This window comes from Scyliorhinus torazame, chromosome 18 (assembly GCF_047496885.1).
Source record: "Scyliorhinus torazame isolate Kashiwa2021f chromosome 18, sScyTor2.1, whole genome shotgun sequence".
Taxonomy (NCBI): domain Eukaryota; kingdom Metazoa; phylum Chordata; class Chondrichthyes; order Carcharhiniformes; family Scyliorhinidae; genus Scyliorhinus; species Scyliorhinus torazame.
In genome coordinates, this window is record NC_092724.1 from 130,238,617 (window position 1) to 130,254,603 (window position 15,987).

General features: G+C 45.9%; 1 protein-coding gene across 4 annotated transcripts in view; it reads left to right on the plus strand.

The window, feature by feature from the left end:
• rbfox3a (RNA binding fox-1 homolog 3a) overlaps positions 1–15,987 on the plus strand; it is a 1,900,245-nt gene that overhangs the window by 313,180 nt on the left and 1,571,078 nt on the right. For 2 of the 4 annotated variants that reach the window (XM_072483361.1, XM_072483368.1), the window contains exon 1: positions 13,862–14,218. The exons of 1 other annotated variant lie outside the window; for it this stretch is intronic. The gene's annotated coding sequence lies outside the window, so the exon portion shown is untranslated. Of the gene's footprint in view, positions 1–13,861; positions 14,247–15,987 lie in introns of those variants that run through there. One more of the 4 variants, XM_072483363.1, reaches the window with a different exon arrangement.

Genomic DNA, 15,987 nt, shown 5'->3' on the forward strand with positions numbered 1-15,987 from the left:
CAGCAGCAGGTCAAAGTTTTATTTGTTATTGTTGGCCCAGGATGAGCACTCCTATTTCACCTGGGCTCAAATACCGCCCCCCCCCCCCCAAAAAAAAAACACTGATTTCCAACTGCGGTCCATCTATTTTCAAAGTGCAAAACTTGCCTGTCGTAAATTGAATTATCCCTCTGAGTGTGTTTTTCTAAAAAAAAACAAATTCAATTCTGACAAGGTGACAAATCAGGTATTTAAACTGAAGAGAATTTATGGACGCTTCTTGCAAATTATTTCATTACTTATCGCTTTAAAAGTTGCTGCTGTCGCTGGATTGAGCTTTCTGTCATTATGCACTAATAAATAGTGTACTTGTGATGCATTTTAAGACTTTCTATAACAAAGCAGTGGCATTTATCTCCACCTCCCACCCCCACCCACCCTTCGGTTCAGTGAAAGATATGGATGATTGCAGTTTCTGACTGTCCTCTTTATAGTTTCAGCAATGTTTGAGGACCTGGCAATACAGTAGAATTCTCTCCAAAAGTAGCACTTGTACAGTGTTCAAGACAGGGGCAGATTCATGATTGAGACCTGTGAAAGGCTCTTTGATGATCTGGTTCTTTGTGTTTGCATTTCAATCGACACTTTTAAGTAGTTCTCGATGCAATTGCACTTTCATAGAAAATGCGGCTGTAAAACAATATGGTGAATGGTGCAGTGGGGCAGGACACCACCTTTTCACTTCTGAGATCTGCACTTCAGTCCAGCTGGGTGATATTAGATGTAGAGTGTCATACTAACGGCTACAGGAGTTTGCATTGAATGAACTGGAGGAATTTGCTGGCACATCGTGGTGAGGATGAATCTGCAGCATAAAAACATGTCTATAATTCAATACTAATTGCCACTGAAATTAGGGGTCTTACTCAAAGGCAATAATTAAGAGTATTGTAATAAGTCGAAATACCTGACGAGTGCAATGGGAGGATTTTCTGAAACTAGAACTTCAGACTATACAGTTCGTTTTTACTGCAACAATACCTGACCTCACAGTACTTGGTGGTGACACTAGATGCTGAAAATAGAAGCAATCCTTTCCCTAATACCGAGAGCAAAGATTTGGAAGAACATTTTCTGTGTGTGGGTGTTGGATACTCAGGATAGGAATGTTGACATGCAAGATAATACGATCATTCCACAAAATATTTTAACCTGGGACTATCATGTCAGGGGTGAGCCAGTGGCTGATGCCTTAAATCTCTTTATTCTAATTTTGTCAGCAACTGTTTTGTGTATACAACTGTGTGATTTTACATATTTCGGAAACTAATACACAATATTTTGCTTCCTGTCCCCTTTCACTTACTTATACAATGTGGCTCTGAAAAAAACCTTAGAAAACCCGCCTGAATTCAATAAGAGAATTTACATGCCTAGCATTAACTGGTTACCTCACAGCTAGCTACATGGTTCCAGCCACTTTTAGTTGAGTGGTTCTGTAACAAGTTCTTGAAGCCCGAAAGGGGAATTTTCATGTAGGCTCAGTTCCAAACATCAAGCATTGCCAGTTCCAAGAACTCCACTCATGTGATAGCATGTTGATTGTCAGATACAGTTTGTGCCGCAGAAAATGCCGCATTTCTTTTACAATCAACAACGTTTATCTTGGAGCATTTTAAGTAGGGTAATATCACAGATGCTTATTTATATATTCATATCTGAGGTTATAATGGTTTAAATGATAGGCACATTGATCATTAATTACACCATTCTGTATTTGTTTCTTTACAATGCAAAGTACTCCAAAGCAGAACAGGAGGTTCTGTTAGATTGATATTAGATAGTCATGATTGAGTGGGCTGCTTCAAGGCCTTTGGGTCTCTGATTAAAGGTGGAGATGTGAGGAACTTATTCCTGGCCCTGCATGTTAAAGAGTGGAGCTGCCTAATGAGCAGTGTTTTTAATTAGGCGAGAAGGGATTTTAGATGCTCAGGGACTGCAGTTCAAGGATGGCTCTTGCAACTGTCCCAGGGTCATCTTGAGAGGAAGATCAACTCAGAACTTTAAATCTGTTAAAATGTTGGCAGGGTTTTTCACACTTCAAAATATTCTACAATCTAAAACAAGTTCTCAAAAATTATCTTTTTTATTTTACACATGACTGTATTTCAGTTGTGTTTCTCAGTCGGGAGATTTATGGTCATATTTCTCTCAATGTAATATTTTTTGTAAAGGGATAGATGCGAGTAAAATGTGCAGAAAGTGACATTTTTCACCATCCAAAATGTTTATCCAGTGTTTGTGGTGAAAATATTTCAGATTTTTTTGATATGTTTGCATTGTGTCTGCAACACTGCGTTGCATTGTAAATGTATCTCTGTTGCTTCTGCATGAGCATGGTCACTTAGTACCTCTCTTGCCAATTGTGTAACACTGCATAATAAACTGGAGAGTTGCAATGCAGTACAGGATGCCTACGCTGCATATCTGTGACTATTCAAGTAGAACTGTTTTGTTTGAATGTCTGCAGGCTTTTTGCTCTTAGAGATGGCAACGGCTATCTCTACATGTGCAGGACAATATAATAGCACGGAAGACTGGCAGTTGTTCCTACCTAGTCACCGCTGAAGAGCACCTCCCGACATTTAACACAGTTCTATGTGAATATGGAACAGGCGACATCTATGAGGTCTCCCAATCCCTTATGGTTGCCTGGTACCATTCTCCAAATAACTTAAAGTTGATCATCACTGTATCTTGGAGGGCAGACCTCTGTTATTTAATGATGTTCCTACTGTACCATGGTCTCAATCACTGGTGTTATCATGTGCTCAATGGCTGACTTAAGAATGGGAACTTTACATCCATGCTCGCTACCATACTTTCCTTGATTGGACGAGGCATCGAGTAAAAAAAACTGGCAAGTCATGCTACAGTTGTATAGAACGTGGCAGAGTTGGGGACAGGAGGTAATAATTTTGATCAATCCGGTTTTGAGCTGAAGGAAATTTGATTTATTTAGGACTTCATTTTGGACAAACATTTGAAAGCATGGAATCAGAGGAGTGATCAGAGGTGCTTATTGTCAGCATATCTGCGAAAGCTGATTCTGTGCTTTGAAATGATTGCAGGGCAGCTATGGGAAAGGAAACTGGGAAAAATCCTTTGAAAACAAGGATGTTATGAGCGGATGTAAGAGAAGAGATTTCTCAAATTACAATCACTAATACATTAAAGCCGACTTCCGGGTGCGGCGATGCCCAGCTAAGCCGCACGTTTCGGCGGCTCCAGCTCAAACGGACCTTCGGGCTCTTTTAAGAGCCCCAACGGGAAATTTTTTCACGACGAAACCCGGTGTGGGGTGAGTTAATAGGGAGTCCCCCCCAACGAAAGAGAAAAATATCGACGGCGGCGGCTACATCGCGAGGAATCTTCGACGATAGGGACAGAAGGGAAAAAGAAGCAAGATGGCGGCGGAGAAAGCCCAGGCGACATGGGGGCCCGATCAAGACGAATTTCTAAGACGGTGTGTGGAGCTACTTAAGAAGGAGGTGCTGACCCCGATGCTACAGGCAATTGAGGGGCTTAAGGAGGCACAAAGGACCCAGGAGACAGAGCTCCGCGTGGTGGAGCAGAAGGTGACGGATAATGAGGACGAGATCCTGGGCCTGGCGGTCAAAACACAGATGCACGAGGCGCTCCACAAAAAGTGCATTGAAAGGATTGAGGCCCGAGAAAACAGAGCACGAAGGAAGAACCTTCGGATCCTGGGTCTCCCTGAGGGAGTGGAAGGAGCGGACTGCGGGGCTTACGTGAGCACGATGCTAAGCTCGCTGATGGGAGCTGAGGCCCCTTCGGGCCCTTTAGAGGTGGAGGGGGCTCACCGGGTCCCTGCGAGGAGACCAAAGGCGGGAGAACCACCTAGGGCGACAATCGTGCGATTTCACCGCTTTAATGATAGAGAAGTGGTTCTGAGATGGGCCAAAAAGGTACGGAGTAGTAGATGGGAGAATGCAGTGGTACGGGTGTACCAGGATTGGAGTGCGGAGGTGGCGAGAGGAGGGCGAGTTTTAATCGAGCCAAGGAGGTGTTACACAAGAAGAAGGTGAAGTTCGGGATGCTGCAGCCGGCGCGACTATGGGTCACGTACCAGGAGAGACATCACTACTTCGAAACGGCGGAAGAAGCATGGACCTTTATTAAAGATGAGAAATTGGATCGGAACTGAGGGACTGATACTAGAGGGAAATGTCACTGTCGATGTATATAGAGATGTAAATTGGGAAAGGGGGGGACACTAAGAAATGTGGGCGCTGGTGGGGGGGGGAAAGAAGAGACATAGGCGGAGGATGAAGAATGGGAGTGGGGTGGGAGAGGGAGCTGCGCCACAAGGGGCGGGTCAGCTACAGAGATGTTCCCGCGCCAGAAAGATGATGGCGGGAAGATAGGCGCAAGGTAGATGGGAGTTCCCTGCACGGGGGGGGTCAAGGAGTGAGCAGGAAAAGCCGGGGTCAGTTGAAGTCAGTTGACTTGCGGAAGCAATATGGGGGAGCAATCACGCTAGAGGGGGATCTAGTGGGGGGGGGGGGGGGGGGAGGATAACTGGGTTGCTGCTGCAGAAATCAAAGAGGAACTGGCTAAAGAAAGGGTGGTCGGGGCTGGAATGCGCCACCTGGGGAACGAGTGGGAGCGCGGAATCGGGACGTGGGACTGGCCTAGAGAGGGTGATGGCTAGTCGACATGGGAAGGGGGCAGGTAGCCCCCTAGTGCGGCTGATCATGTGGAACGTGAGAGGCCTAAATGGACCGATTAAAAGGGCCCGAGTGTTCGTGCACTTGAAAGGACTGAGGGCAGACGTGGCTATGCTCCAGGAGACGCACCTGAAGGTGGCGGACCAAGTTAGGTTAAGGAAAGGATGGGTGGGACAGGTGTTCCATTCAGGGCTGGATGCAAAGAATAGAGGGGTGGCCATACTGGTGGAGAAACGGGTATCATTCGAAGCAAGGAGCATTGTAGCAGATAATGGAGGCAGATATGTAATGGTGAGTGGCAGGCTGGAGGGAATGGAGGTTGAGTTGGTTAACGTATATGCCCCGAATTGGGATGATGCGGGATTTATGAAGCGGATGCTGGGACGTATACCGGACCTGGAGGTAGGAAACTTGATAATGGGGGGAGACTTCAACACCGTGCTGGACCCAGGGTTAGATAGATCCAGATCTAAGACCGGAAGAAGGCTGGCAGCGGCCAAGGTGCTTAGGGGGTTTATGGACCAAATGGGGGGAGTGGATCCATGGCGATTTCTTAGACCGAGGGCCAGGGAGTTCTCCTTCTTCTCCCATGTTCATAAGGTGTACTCCCGGATAGATTTTTTTGTTCTGGGAAGGTCGTTGATCTCGAGGGTGGAAGAAACTGAGTATTCAGCCATAGCTATTTCGGATCATGCCCCACATTGGGTGGACCTGGAACTAAGAGAGGAGAGGGAGCAGAGAGCAATCTGGCGATTAGATGTGGGATTGTTGGCGGATGAGGGAGTCTGTGGAAGAGTGCGGGGTATCGAGAGATACCTGGATGCTAATGACGACGGGGAGGTCCGAGTGGGAGTGGTATGGGAAGCACTAAAGGCGGTGGTCAGAGGAGAGCTGATCTCCATCAGGGCCCACAAAGGGAAAACAGAGGCCAAGGAAAGGGAAAGATTACTGGGGGAGATCTTAAGGGTGGACAGAGAATTAGCGGAGACCCCGGAGGAGGGACTGTACAGGGAGAGACGACGACTCCAGACGGAGTTCGACCTTCTGACCACCAGGAGGGCGGAGGTGCTGTGGAGGAAGGCACAGGGGATGAGGTATGAATATGGGGAAAAGGCTAGTCGCCTGTTGGCCCATCAGCTGCGAAAGAGGACAGCGGCGAGGGAGATAGGGGGAATTAGAGACGAAAAGGGAGCTACGGTGCGGAGAGCAGGGAAGATAAACGGGGTGTTTAAGACCTTTTACGAAAGACTTTATAGGTCCCAACCCCCGGAGGGAAAAGAGGAGGTGCGGCAGTTTCTGGACCGATTAAGGTTCCCGAGGGTGGAGGAGCAGGAGGTGGAAGGCCTGGGGGCACCAATTGGGGTGGACGAGGTTACCAAGGGGCTGGGGAACATGCAGGCAGGGAAGGCTCCGGGACCAGATGGGTTCCCGGTGGCATTTTATAGAAAATATGTGGACCTGCTGGCCCCGCTGTTGGTGAGGACTTTTAACGAGGCCAGGGAAGGAGGGACTCTACCCCCGACAATGTCGGAGGCGACGATATCGCTAATTGTGAAGCGGGATAAAGATCCGCTGCAGTGCGGGTCCTATAGGCCTATTTCACTACTAAATGTGGACGCCAAATTGCTAGCAAAGGTGCTGGCAATGAGGATAGAGGATTGTGTCCCGGGGGTGGTGCACGAAGACCAGACAGGATTCGTAAAGGGGAGCCAACTGAATGTCAACGTGCGACGGCTATTAGGGGTGATAATGATGCCCCCAGTAGAGGGGGAGGCAGAGATAGTGGCGGCAATGGATGCAGAGAAGGCATTTGACAGGGTGGAGTGGGAGTACCTATGGGAGGTGCTGAGGAGGTTCGGGTTCGGGGACGGGTTTATTAGGTGGGTCAAACTCCTCTATGGGGCCCCAACGGCAAGTGTGGTCACGGGTCGGCAAAGATCAGCGTATTTCCAACTATACAGGGGAACAAGACAGGGATGCCCGCTATCTCCATTACTGTTCGCGTTGGCAATTGAACCACTGGCCATGGCGCTGAGAGACTCCAGAAAATGGAGAGGGGTGATTAGAGGGGGAGAAGAACACCGAGTGTCACTCTACGCGGATGACCTACTGTTGTATGTGACAGACCCAGTGGGGGGGATGACAGAGGTCATGCAGATATTGAGGGAGTTCGGAGATTTCTCGGGATATAGGCTTAACATGGGGAAGAGTGAACTTTTCGTGATACACCCTGGGGACCAGAATAGAGGGATAGATGGCCTGCCTTTAAGGAAAGTGGAAAGAAACTTTTGATACCTGGGGATTCAGATAGCCAGGAGCTGGGGAACCTTGCACAGACTTAATCTGACATGACTGGTGGAACAAATGGAAGAGGACTTCAAGAGGTGGGACATGCAGCCACTGTCACTGGCGGGCAGAGTGCAGGCAATTAAGATGATGGTCCTCCCGAGGTTCCTATTTGTATTCCAATGTCTCCCTATACTGATCACTAAGGCCTTCTTTAAAAAAATAGACAGGAGCATCACGAGCTTCGTGTGGGCAGGGAAAGTTCCGAGGGTAAGGAGGGGGTTCTTACAACGAGGCAGAGATAGAGGGGGACTGGCGCTGCCGAATTTGGGCGACTACTATTGGGCCGCCAATGTGGCGATGATCCGTAAATGGATGATAGAGGGAGAGGGAGCGGCGTGGAAAAGACTAGAGAGAAAGTCCTGTAAAGGGACGAGTCTAGAGGCGCTGGTGACGGCGCCACTACCGTTATCACCAAATAAATTTACCACGAACCCAGTGGTGGCGGCAACATTAAATATCTGGGGACAATGGAGGCGACAGAGAGGTGTGCTGGGAGCCCTGGTGGGGTCCCCAATTAGGAACAACCATAGGTTTGCCCCAGGGAGGATGGATGGAGGATTCCAGAGCTGGCACCAGTTGGGAATTAGGAGGGTGGGAGATTTATTTATAGACGGGACGTTTGCGAGCTTGGGAGCGTTGGAGGAAAAGTATAAGCTGCCCCGGGGAAATTTCTTTAGATATATGCAGGTGAGGGCGTTCACAAGACAACAGGTGAGGGAATTTCCATTGCTCCCGACACAGGGGATCCAGGATAGAATGCTCTCGGGGGTGTGGTTTGGGGAGGGCAAGGTGTCAGAGATATACCGAGAGATGAGAGAGGAGGGGGAGGAGCTGGTGGGCGAACTGAAAGGAAAGTGGGAAGAAGAGCTCGGGGAGGAGATAGAGGAGGGTCTGGGGCTGATGCCCTAAGCAGGGTAAATTCCTCTTCCTCGTGTGCCAGGCTTAGCCTGATTCAATTTAAGGTGCTACATAGAGCACACATAACAGGAGCAAGGTTGAGCAGGTTTTTCGGAGTGGAGGACAAGTGTGGGAGGTGCGGCGGAAGCTCGGCAAACCACACACATATGTTTTGGCTGTGCCCGGCACTGGAGGGGTATTGGAGGGGAGTGACGGGAGTGATTTCGAAGGTGGTGAAGGTCCGGGTCAAACCAGGCTGGGGGTTAGCTTTATTTGGAGTTGCGGATGAGCCGGGAGTGCAGGAGGCGAAAGAGGCTGACGTCGTGGCCTTTGCGTCCCTAGTAGCCCGGCGTAGGATTTTACTCATGTGGAAGGAAGCGAAACCCCCCGGACTGGAGGCCTGGATAAACGATATGGCGGGGTTCATAAAACTGGAGCAGATTAAGTTTGCACTGAGAGGATCGGCTCAAGGGTTCACCAGAAGGTGGCAACCATTCCTCGACTACCTAGCAGAACGTTAGAGGGAAGATAGATGACCAGCAGCAGCAACCCAGGGGGGAGGGGGGGGAGGGGGGGGGAGGGAGGGGGAGGGGAAAGTTTCATTTTATGTTAATTGATTAGTTTACCATGTTGGTTAGTTACTCTTTTTTTTAAGAGTGTAGTTATCATGTTACATGTACTGTTAAATTTTCTTTATGTTTGAAGTGTAAGGGGAAAAAATTGTGAATGAAAAATTTCAATAAAATATATATTTTTTTAAAAGTACATTAAAGCCATCATGCCCCTGATTTTAAAGTCAGGTAAATAGTTCATTTTTTAAAATTAGAGGTACCAGCATGAACAATTAGGGGACATTTGGGAAAGTGTTTGTTTCTGATTCTTTCACTTGCTTTACTATTTATATTTAGTTTGCAATTTGCAAAAAATTCATACTTACAATTGTCATGGGAATGTCACTTTAAGAAATGTTTGTCTGCTCAAGTGGCTGCAGTGATGTCAGAGTGTGGGTGGAGCTGAGCTCTGGCTCTGCTTTTTAGTTTCGCTTTGAGGAAAAGCTTGGGTGTGTCTGTGTTTTTTGTGGTTTCGTTTTAGTGTTGGAGCTGAAGCCAACCAAAGAAGGTGTAATTTTGATCTTTCTGCAATCTAAAGACTATCTCCGGATCATTTGGTGAATTCAGAGTGATAACTGCTTTCAGTTGAGAATTTAAAACTGATGTGCTTCTGTAAAAAGGATTTTTGTCTTATGGATGTTAAAAGGAAAGTTTAAGGATTACTTAGAGTGTTATATTCTTTGGGGGGGTGTATTTGAATTGATGGGTGCAAAGATGTTCACTGTTTGTTTTAAAAAAGGTTAACTGAGTTCATAGAATAAACATTGTTTTGCTTTAAAAATTACTTTTTAAATTTCTGCTGCACCACACCTGTAGAGTGGGCCGTGTGCTCCCCATACCACAATCTAGTAAAAGTCGTGGGTCAGGTGATCTCCATGATATACTTTGGAGTTCTCGAAACACTGGCCCACAACACAATGAATATGTAAGTCACTAGACTGTTATCCCCAGGTGTATTCTTCTGCTTGTCCGACTGCCCCATCATTTCAAACTCAGTAGATGTGGGGGAAATATTGCTCGATCAGTAACTGTAATGTATCCGGCGACAACAAATTCATTTCACTAACACGAGGGCTGTGTACTTAGCAACAATAGAGGCAGCAACAACAACATGTATTTATAAAGTGTCTTTAATGGAATAAAACGTTCCAAGAGACATTATAAAACAAAATATCTGCCAATGCACAGAGCAACAACTTATATTAATAAGGTGCCTTTGACATAATGAATCATCCCAAGGTGCTCCAAAGAAGCATTATTTAAAAAAAAAAGAATTTAGAGTACCCAATTCATTTTTTCCAATTAAGGGGCAATTTAGCGTGGCCAATCCACCTAGCCTGCACATCTTTGGGCTGTGGAGGTGAAACCCACGCAAACACGGGGAGAATGTGCAATCTCCACAGGGACAGTGACCCAGGGCCAGGATCAAACCTGGGACCTCGGCGCCGTGAGGCAGCAGTTCTGACCACTGTGCCACCATGCTGCCCAAAGGAGCATTATTAAACAAAGTATGACACTGAACCACATAAGGAGATATTAGGTTCAGATGACCAGAGACATGGGAAAAGAGGTAGGTTTTTAGAAGCGTCTTAAAGGAAGAAAGCGGGGTAGAGAGATGGAGAGGTGTAAGGCGGGAATTCCAGATCATGGAGGCTAGACAAGGTGAGGTCATCAATAGTGGAGTAATTATGACTCGAGGCACAAGAAGCCAGAATTAGAGGAGTGTTTGTGCAGATATTTTGGTGCGTTGTTGGATGGGGGGGGGGAGGGAAGAGGTGTCACGGGATTGGTGGAGAGAGGAAGAGGCAAGGCTATGGAGGGATTTGAAAACAAAGATGAGAATTTTAAAATCAAGATGCTGCCTGACTGGGGGAAGATGTAGATCAGCGAGCACCAGGGTGTGTTGAGACATGGGCAGCGGAGTTTGGGTGACCTCAAGTTTACAAAGGGTAGAATGTAGGAGACCAGTCAGGAGTGTGTTGGAATAGTTAAGTCTAGTTTAGAGATAGTGAAAGCATGAATGAGGGTTTCAGCAACAGATGAGCTGAAGCAGGGGTAAAGTCAAGCGATCTTATGGAGTCGGAAACAGGTGGACTTAGAGATGGAATAAATTATGAGGTCAGAAGCTCATTTCATAATCAAATGTGACACAAAGGTTGTGAATCGACGAGCTCAATGCTAAGTAGAGGGATGGAATCAATAGTTAGGAAATGTAGTTTATGGTCGGGTTTAAAAATATAAAGCTTGGCTTTTTGTGGAGGACAAGTCCAACCCTGCCAATTACTGCCCAGCAGTCTAATCTCAGTAAATTGATTAGACTTAGTAAAGTGATGAAAGGGGTCATCAACAGTGTTATCAAATGGCACTTGCTTAACAATAATGAGCTCACTCAAGCTCTGTTGAGTTCCACCAGAGCCACTCAGCTCCTGACCTCGTTACGGCCTTCGTTCAAACATGGACAAAAGAGTTGAACTCAAGAGCTGGGGTGAGAATGTCTGTCCTTGATATCAATGCAATTGAATGGGTATGGAATCAAGGCGCCCTAGCAAAACTCGAGTCAATGGGAATGAAGGGGGACCTCTCTGCTGGTTGGAGTCATACCTGCCACAAAGGAAGATGGATATGATGGTTGGAGGTCAGTCATCTCAGTGTCAGGACATCAATAGTGTCCCAGGCACAACCATCTTCAGCTGCTTCATCAATGACCTTCCTTCTGTCATGAGGTCAGAAGTAGAGAATGTTGGGGCAGCACAGTGACATAGTGGTTAGCACTGTTGCCTCAAGGCGCCAAGGACCCGGGTTCGATCCCGGCCCCGGGTCACTGTCCGTGTGGAGTTTGCACATTCTCCCCATGTCTGCCAGGGTCTCACCCGCACAACCCTAAGATGTGCAGGATAGGTGAATTGGCCACGCTAAATTGCCCCTTAATTGGAAAAAAAATGAATTGGGTACTCTAAATTTATTTAAAAAAACAAGTGAGGGGGGTGTTCGCTGAAGATTGCAAAGTGGTAAGCATTGCTGCCTCATAGCGCCAGTGACCTGATTTCCTCCCACAGAACAAAAAAAGCCAACAGAGGCCCGAGGGAAACTGCAGCCCTATTTTTTTTTTTTAAATTTAGAGTACCCAATTCATTTCTCCCAATTAAGGGGCAATTTAGCATGGCCAATCCACCTAGCCTGCACATCTTTGGGTTGTGGGGGCGAAACCCACGCAAACATGGGGAGAATGTGCAAACTCCACACGGACAGTAACCCAGAGCCAGGATTGAACCTGGGACCTCGACACCATGAGACTGCAGTGCTACCACTGTGCCACCATGCTGCCCTGACTGCAGCCCTATTTAAGAATGAATCAACCCTGGGACAGGGGAATGGGAGTCATAATGTTGAGAAACACTGAAGAGTTAGGGCATGGATTTGGATGGGGAGAGTATCTGCGAAGAAAGAAAGGAAAGGAGGCATAACAAGAAGACAGAAAAAAGAGGGAGGAATTTAGAAGAATGGAAATGGAAGTGATGGGTTCGGGTTTGAAGTGACAGCCAAAGGGTGCAAGCGAATGGACACAGGGCAAATTTCGCCTCGCCTCACATTACATTGCAGCAAAGAAAATCACCTCAAACTATACCTTCAAGGTGAAGGAATTTACTTCATGGCAAAATCTAACTGCACGAAGATAACCAGAATTAATTCCATGCAGCTGCTAATTATCTGCAGAAAGCAAACCAGCGGCTGTTCTCTAAATGGGGTAAAAGTGTTTACAGGTGAAACACTGGGGATGGGGAGAAAAACTCCGCTTCTTTGGTCTTAATGATTAGATATGCCAAATTAGGAAACGTGCAATTTCTTTAGAATCTTCTGAGAAAATTAGTGCCGTCAGTGGGGATGAGTGACAAACTGCTGATGTGTCCTGAATTTGTCCTGAAGGGCTTGTTTGGGAAAGAATGTAAAAGCTTGCATAATTAGGGCTACGGTGCACCTGGTCATTGATGGGAAAAGGGGGGGTGAAAGTGTTTTGTTTTCAAAAGGACCAGAGCTCTCCTCGTGTGTGTGTGTGTGTGTGCGCGCGCGCGTCAAGGGCAACGTTTGGAAAATGTCCATGTGCTTTGATATTATGCCTTGTTGTGCCTGCCTGCAGATATTGTACATATCCTACCATTGTAGTGGAAGACAAATAAGTCAATGGCTGATTGTGGCCAGAGTCACTAATGTAAAGGTAAGTGGCATGAAAACAATTAATTTTTTAAAAAACTATTAATCTGCGGGGTGGAACCTGAACTGTGCAGTGTGAGGTGGCAGAAATTAAAACCTTTGGTCTGAAATGATATTTGTACCTATGTGTGGGAAAAGAATTGTGTTGCTCTGCTCCATTGGGTTAGGATGTTTTGTATAATGGCCAATTAGATAGATATTTGGTTGAAATAATTGGGGATGCCTTATTTTTATGTGTGTCTTCATTTAACAAAAACAAGTTAACCCTCAAGAGTCATTATGTTGCAGGACAGTACAACTTTGGTGTACTAAAAATCAAGATTCTCTTCAGCTCAGTCAATGTTAAGCTATTTAATCTGAATGTGGTTAGATGCAAATTTTGAAGAAATGTGTTGGCTGTATTCAGTTTTGGTATACAGGACACGCTAAAATTCAGTACTCTGGGTTTCAACATATTTTCCATGCGGTTTGATGGAGTAAATTGTAACATTGCTGTAATCAATCAGATTATCAGACCTTGTTAATATGCTGTTTGGGGCAGTTGGCAGTGAATAGCCTGGTGCAGGCTGCGACTCTTATTTCCTCTCTTGATAAAATGTGATAGGCTTTGACATTTAGCCGAGGAAAAAAAAACAATTAATTTGTACACAAGATGGTTCATGGCTTTCCTCCGAGCACCTGAAAGGCAGCAGCACATGTGGATGTTTGACACAAAGCAGAATGTGTGAATGCCTTGGTGTTGCATTTGTGAGTAACTGTGAGTCAAGCTACAGCAACCTGAATAATTGAATATTTGAGCTTTATTAAGAATGTGTACATCACTAATTGAATTTAATTATCAAACAATTGAAATGAAATAAAAACAGAATTCATCTTTGTAGTTTTTTAATTGCTTTACGTTTGTTTTTTTCTCTCTCTCTCCAAGGGGAAGAGGCTTTCATCCAGTTATTTTTAGGATGCTGTTTTTTTTTTTGCAGCCTCGTGTGCCCAGCTTTTCTGCAACTTCAGTGTGCTGCAGCAATGCCAGATAGTGGAGTGTAAGGGAGGTATTCTCTGAAAGCAGAGTTTTCTCTCTCGCTCTCTTATTACCCCCCTACTCCTTCCTCCCAGGATTGACAACGGTTCTTACGTGGACACTTTTGAATGAGCCCTGTGTTTTACAGTCACCCTGAATGTGATGTCAGAGGAGGTAGCAGTGGCAGGTGATTGGTTGATGATTCTGGAGGGAGCAGCTGCTGGCAGCAGGTTGCTTCGGCTGATGATGTATAACAATGGGACAAGCAGGCGCTGAGGAGTGGGAGTGAGAACGGGAATACTCATTAGTCGCACATTTCCTACAGGGGAACAGGGAATCTTCCGTCAAGCGAGGAAACGTGCAAAGTAAAGGTCAACTCGGTCACTTGATTGACAGCAGAGAAGCCGGTATGGTGCATTTTTTTACTACGAGGGGGTGAGCTTCTGCTTAATCACTTTTAAAATAAGGGTTTTTGCTGAAAAATTAGCTTTTTGGGGGTTAAAAAGCTCAAAGTAGATTTGAACGCTATTAATATCTTGTTATACCCAGGCTAAAAGAGATTTCACCTCCAACTTATAGTGGTATTGGTAAGTGTTAATTTGTTAACATGGTATTTTAGCTACTACAAGGAGTTTGTGGCTCTGTACCTTCAGTGAAGCATGTTGTAAATGCCAGAACAAGCAGTGCTGAATAAATTGCTTAAGTTAGCACTAAGGATTCTTTTCACGAAAGCTCTTTTATATATAATGCTGTACAAAATGTTGCATCATGAATCAGAGGCTCTGACTTTGGAATAAGGCCTTCAATCTGTCATTAATTTGTGTCAGATTCCTGCCACTGATCAGACAACAATTGCTGCTTACAGTTTGTGCCCAAGATTGTTGTAGAATCCACATCCTTACTTGAATAAGGACTGGTTCCTCTGTAGATGTCATAAACTTCATCATTCCCTGATTTTTGTGAATGCTGTGGCTGAAGATTTTGTCAATAGTTTCTGCACGGACACTCACGTGCGCATATGCAATTCTTGTGTGCAGATACCGTCACAGGGAAGCACGATATTAAATAATAACTATTGCTGTGACTGTATACATCAACGGAATAGCTTTCTTCTGGCAAGAGGCTCCGTGTGGTAAATCTCTAGCTGGCTGCTAGGAATTTGTTGAACAGAGAGCTGAAATACAAGTTACATGCAACTCCTTGCAGAAGGTAGTACTTTAATTAGAAAACATTTAATTCCTTCCCACATTTTCTGCTGCTGATTAAGAGATTGTGAATATTTCGAGGAAAAATACGAGGAATGTTGATATTAGCACATTTTAAAAATAATTTCTTCTCTTCTTCAGTTCGGGCTTCCTCTCTTGTGCAGCATTTCCTGGGTGAAAGGATAGGCAAGCTAGCATAACATTTCATCCCGGTTACTGGCAGTATATTTCCTCATCGAACACGAGAAGAGGTCCAAGAGCAGCTCTGGTTGACTTTGTGCCCTTTTCTCTCCAGGGAACATCGTCTCCTCTGATGGAATGAATAATATTGGGAACTCCAGATTTGAGGGTGCATAGGCTCGAACAGGCATACAGCACAATGGAATTTCAATGCATGACTCTGCATTGCATCGCTCAGTATTGGGAACTTCTGAGATTTTGTCTGGATCTGAGTCCCTGTCAAGGCCGGGAAAGGAAGTAGGAGGGTGCTAAAGGTCTCCTGGGGGAATTCCCACCTCTCCAGGCCATTTTCTTGGAGATGGGACAGAGTTGACAGGGCTACTTGCAGAATTCCTACAATACAGAAGGAGGCAATTTGGCCCATCGAATCTTTTAAAGAGCACACTAACTAGGCCCACTTCCCGCCCGATACCCAAAACCCCAACCAACCTGCACATCTTTGGACACTATAAGGGGTCATTTAGAATGTCCAATCCACCTAACCTGCACACCTTTGGACTGTGAGAGTAAACTGGAGCACCCGGAGGAAACCCACACAGTCACGGGGAGAAAGTGCAAACTCCACATAGTGGCCCAAGGCCGGAATGAAACACAGGTCTTTGGCCCTGTGAAGTAGCAGTGCTAACCACTGCACCACCGTGTTGCCCTACATGTACTTGCCTGCACTTGGGGGACAGCCGACTTAAGCTTGTTAATGGTAACCAAACAAGTGAAGTAGACTGACTGGAATT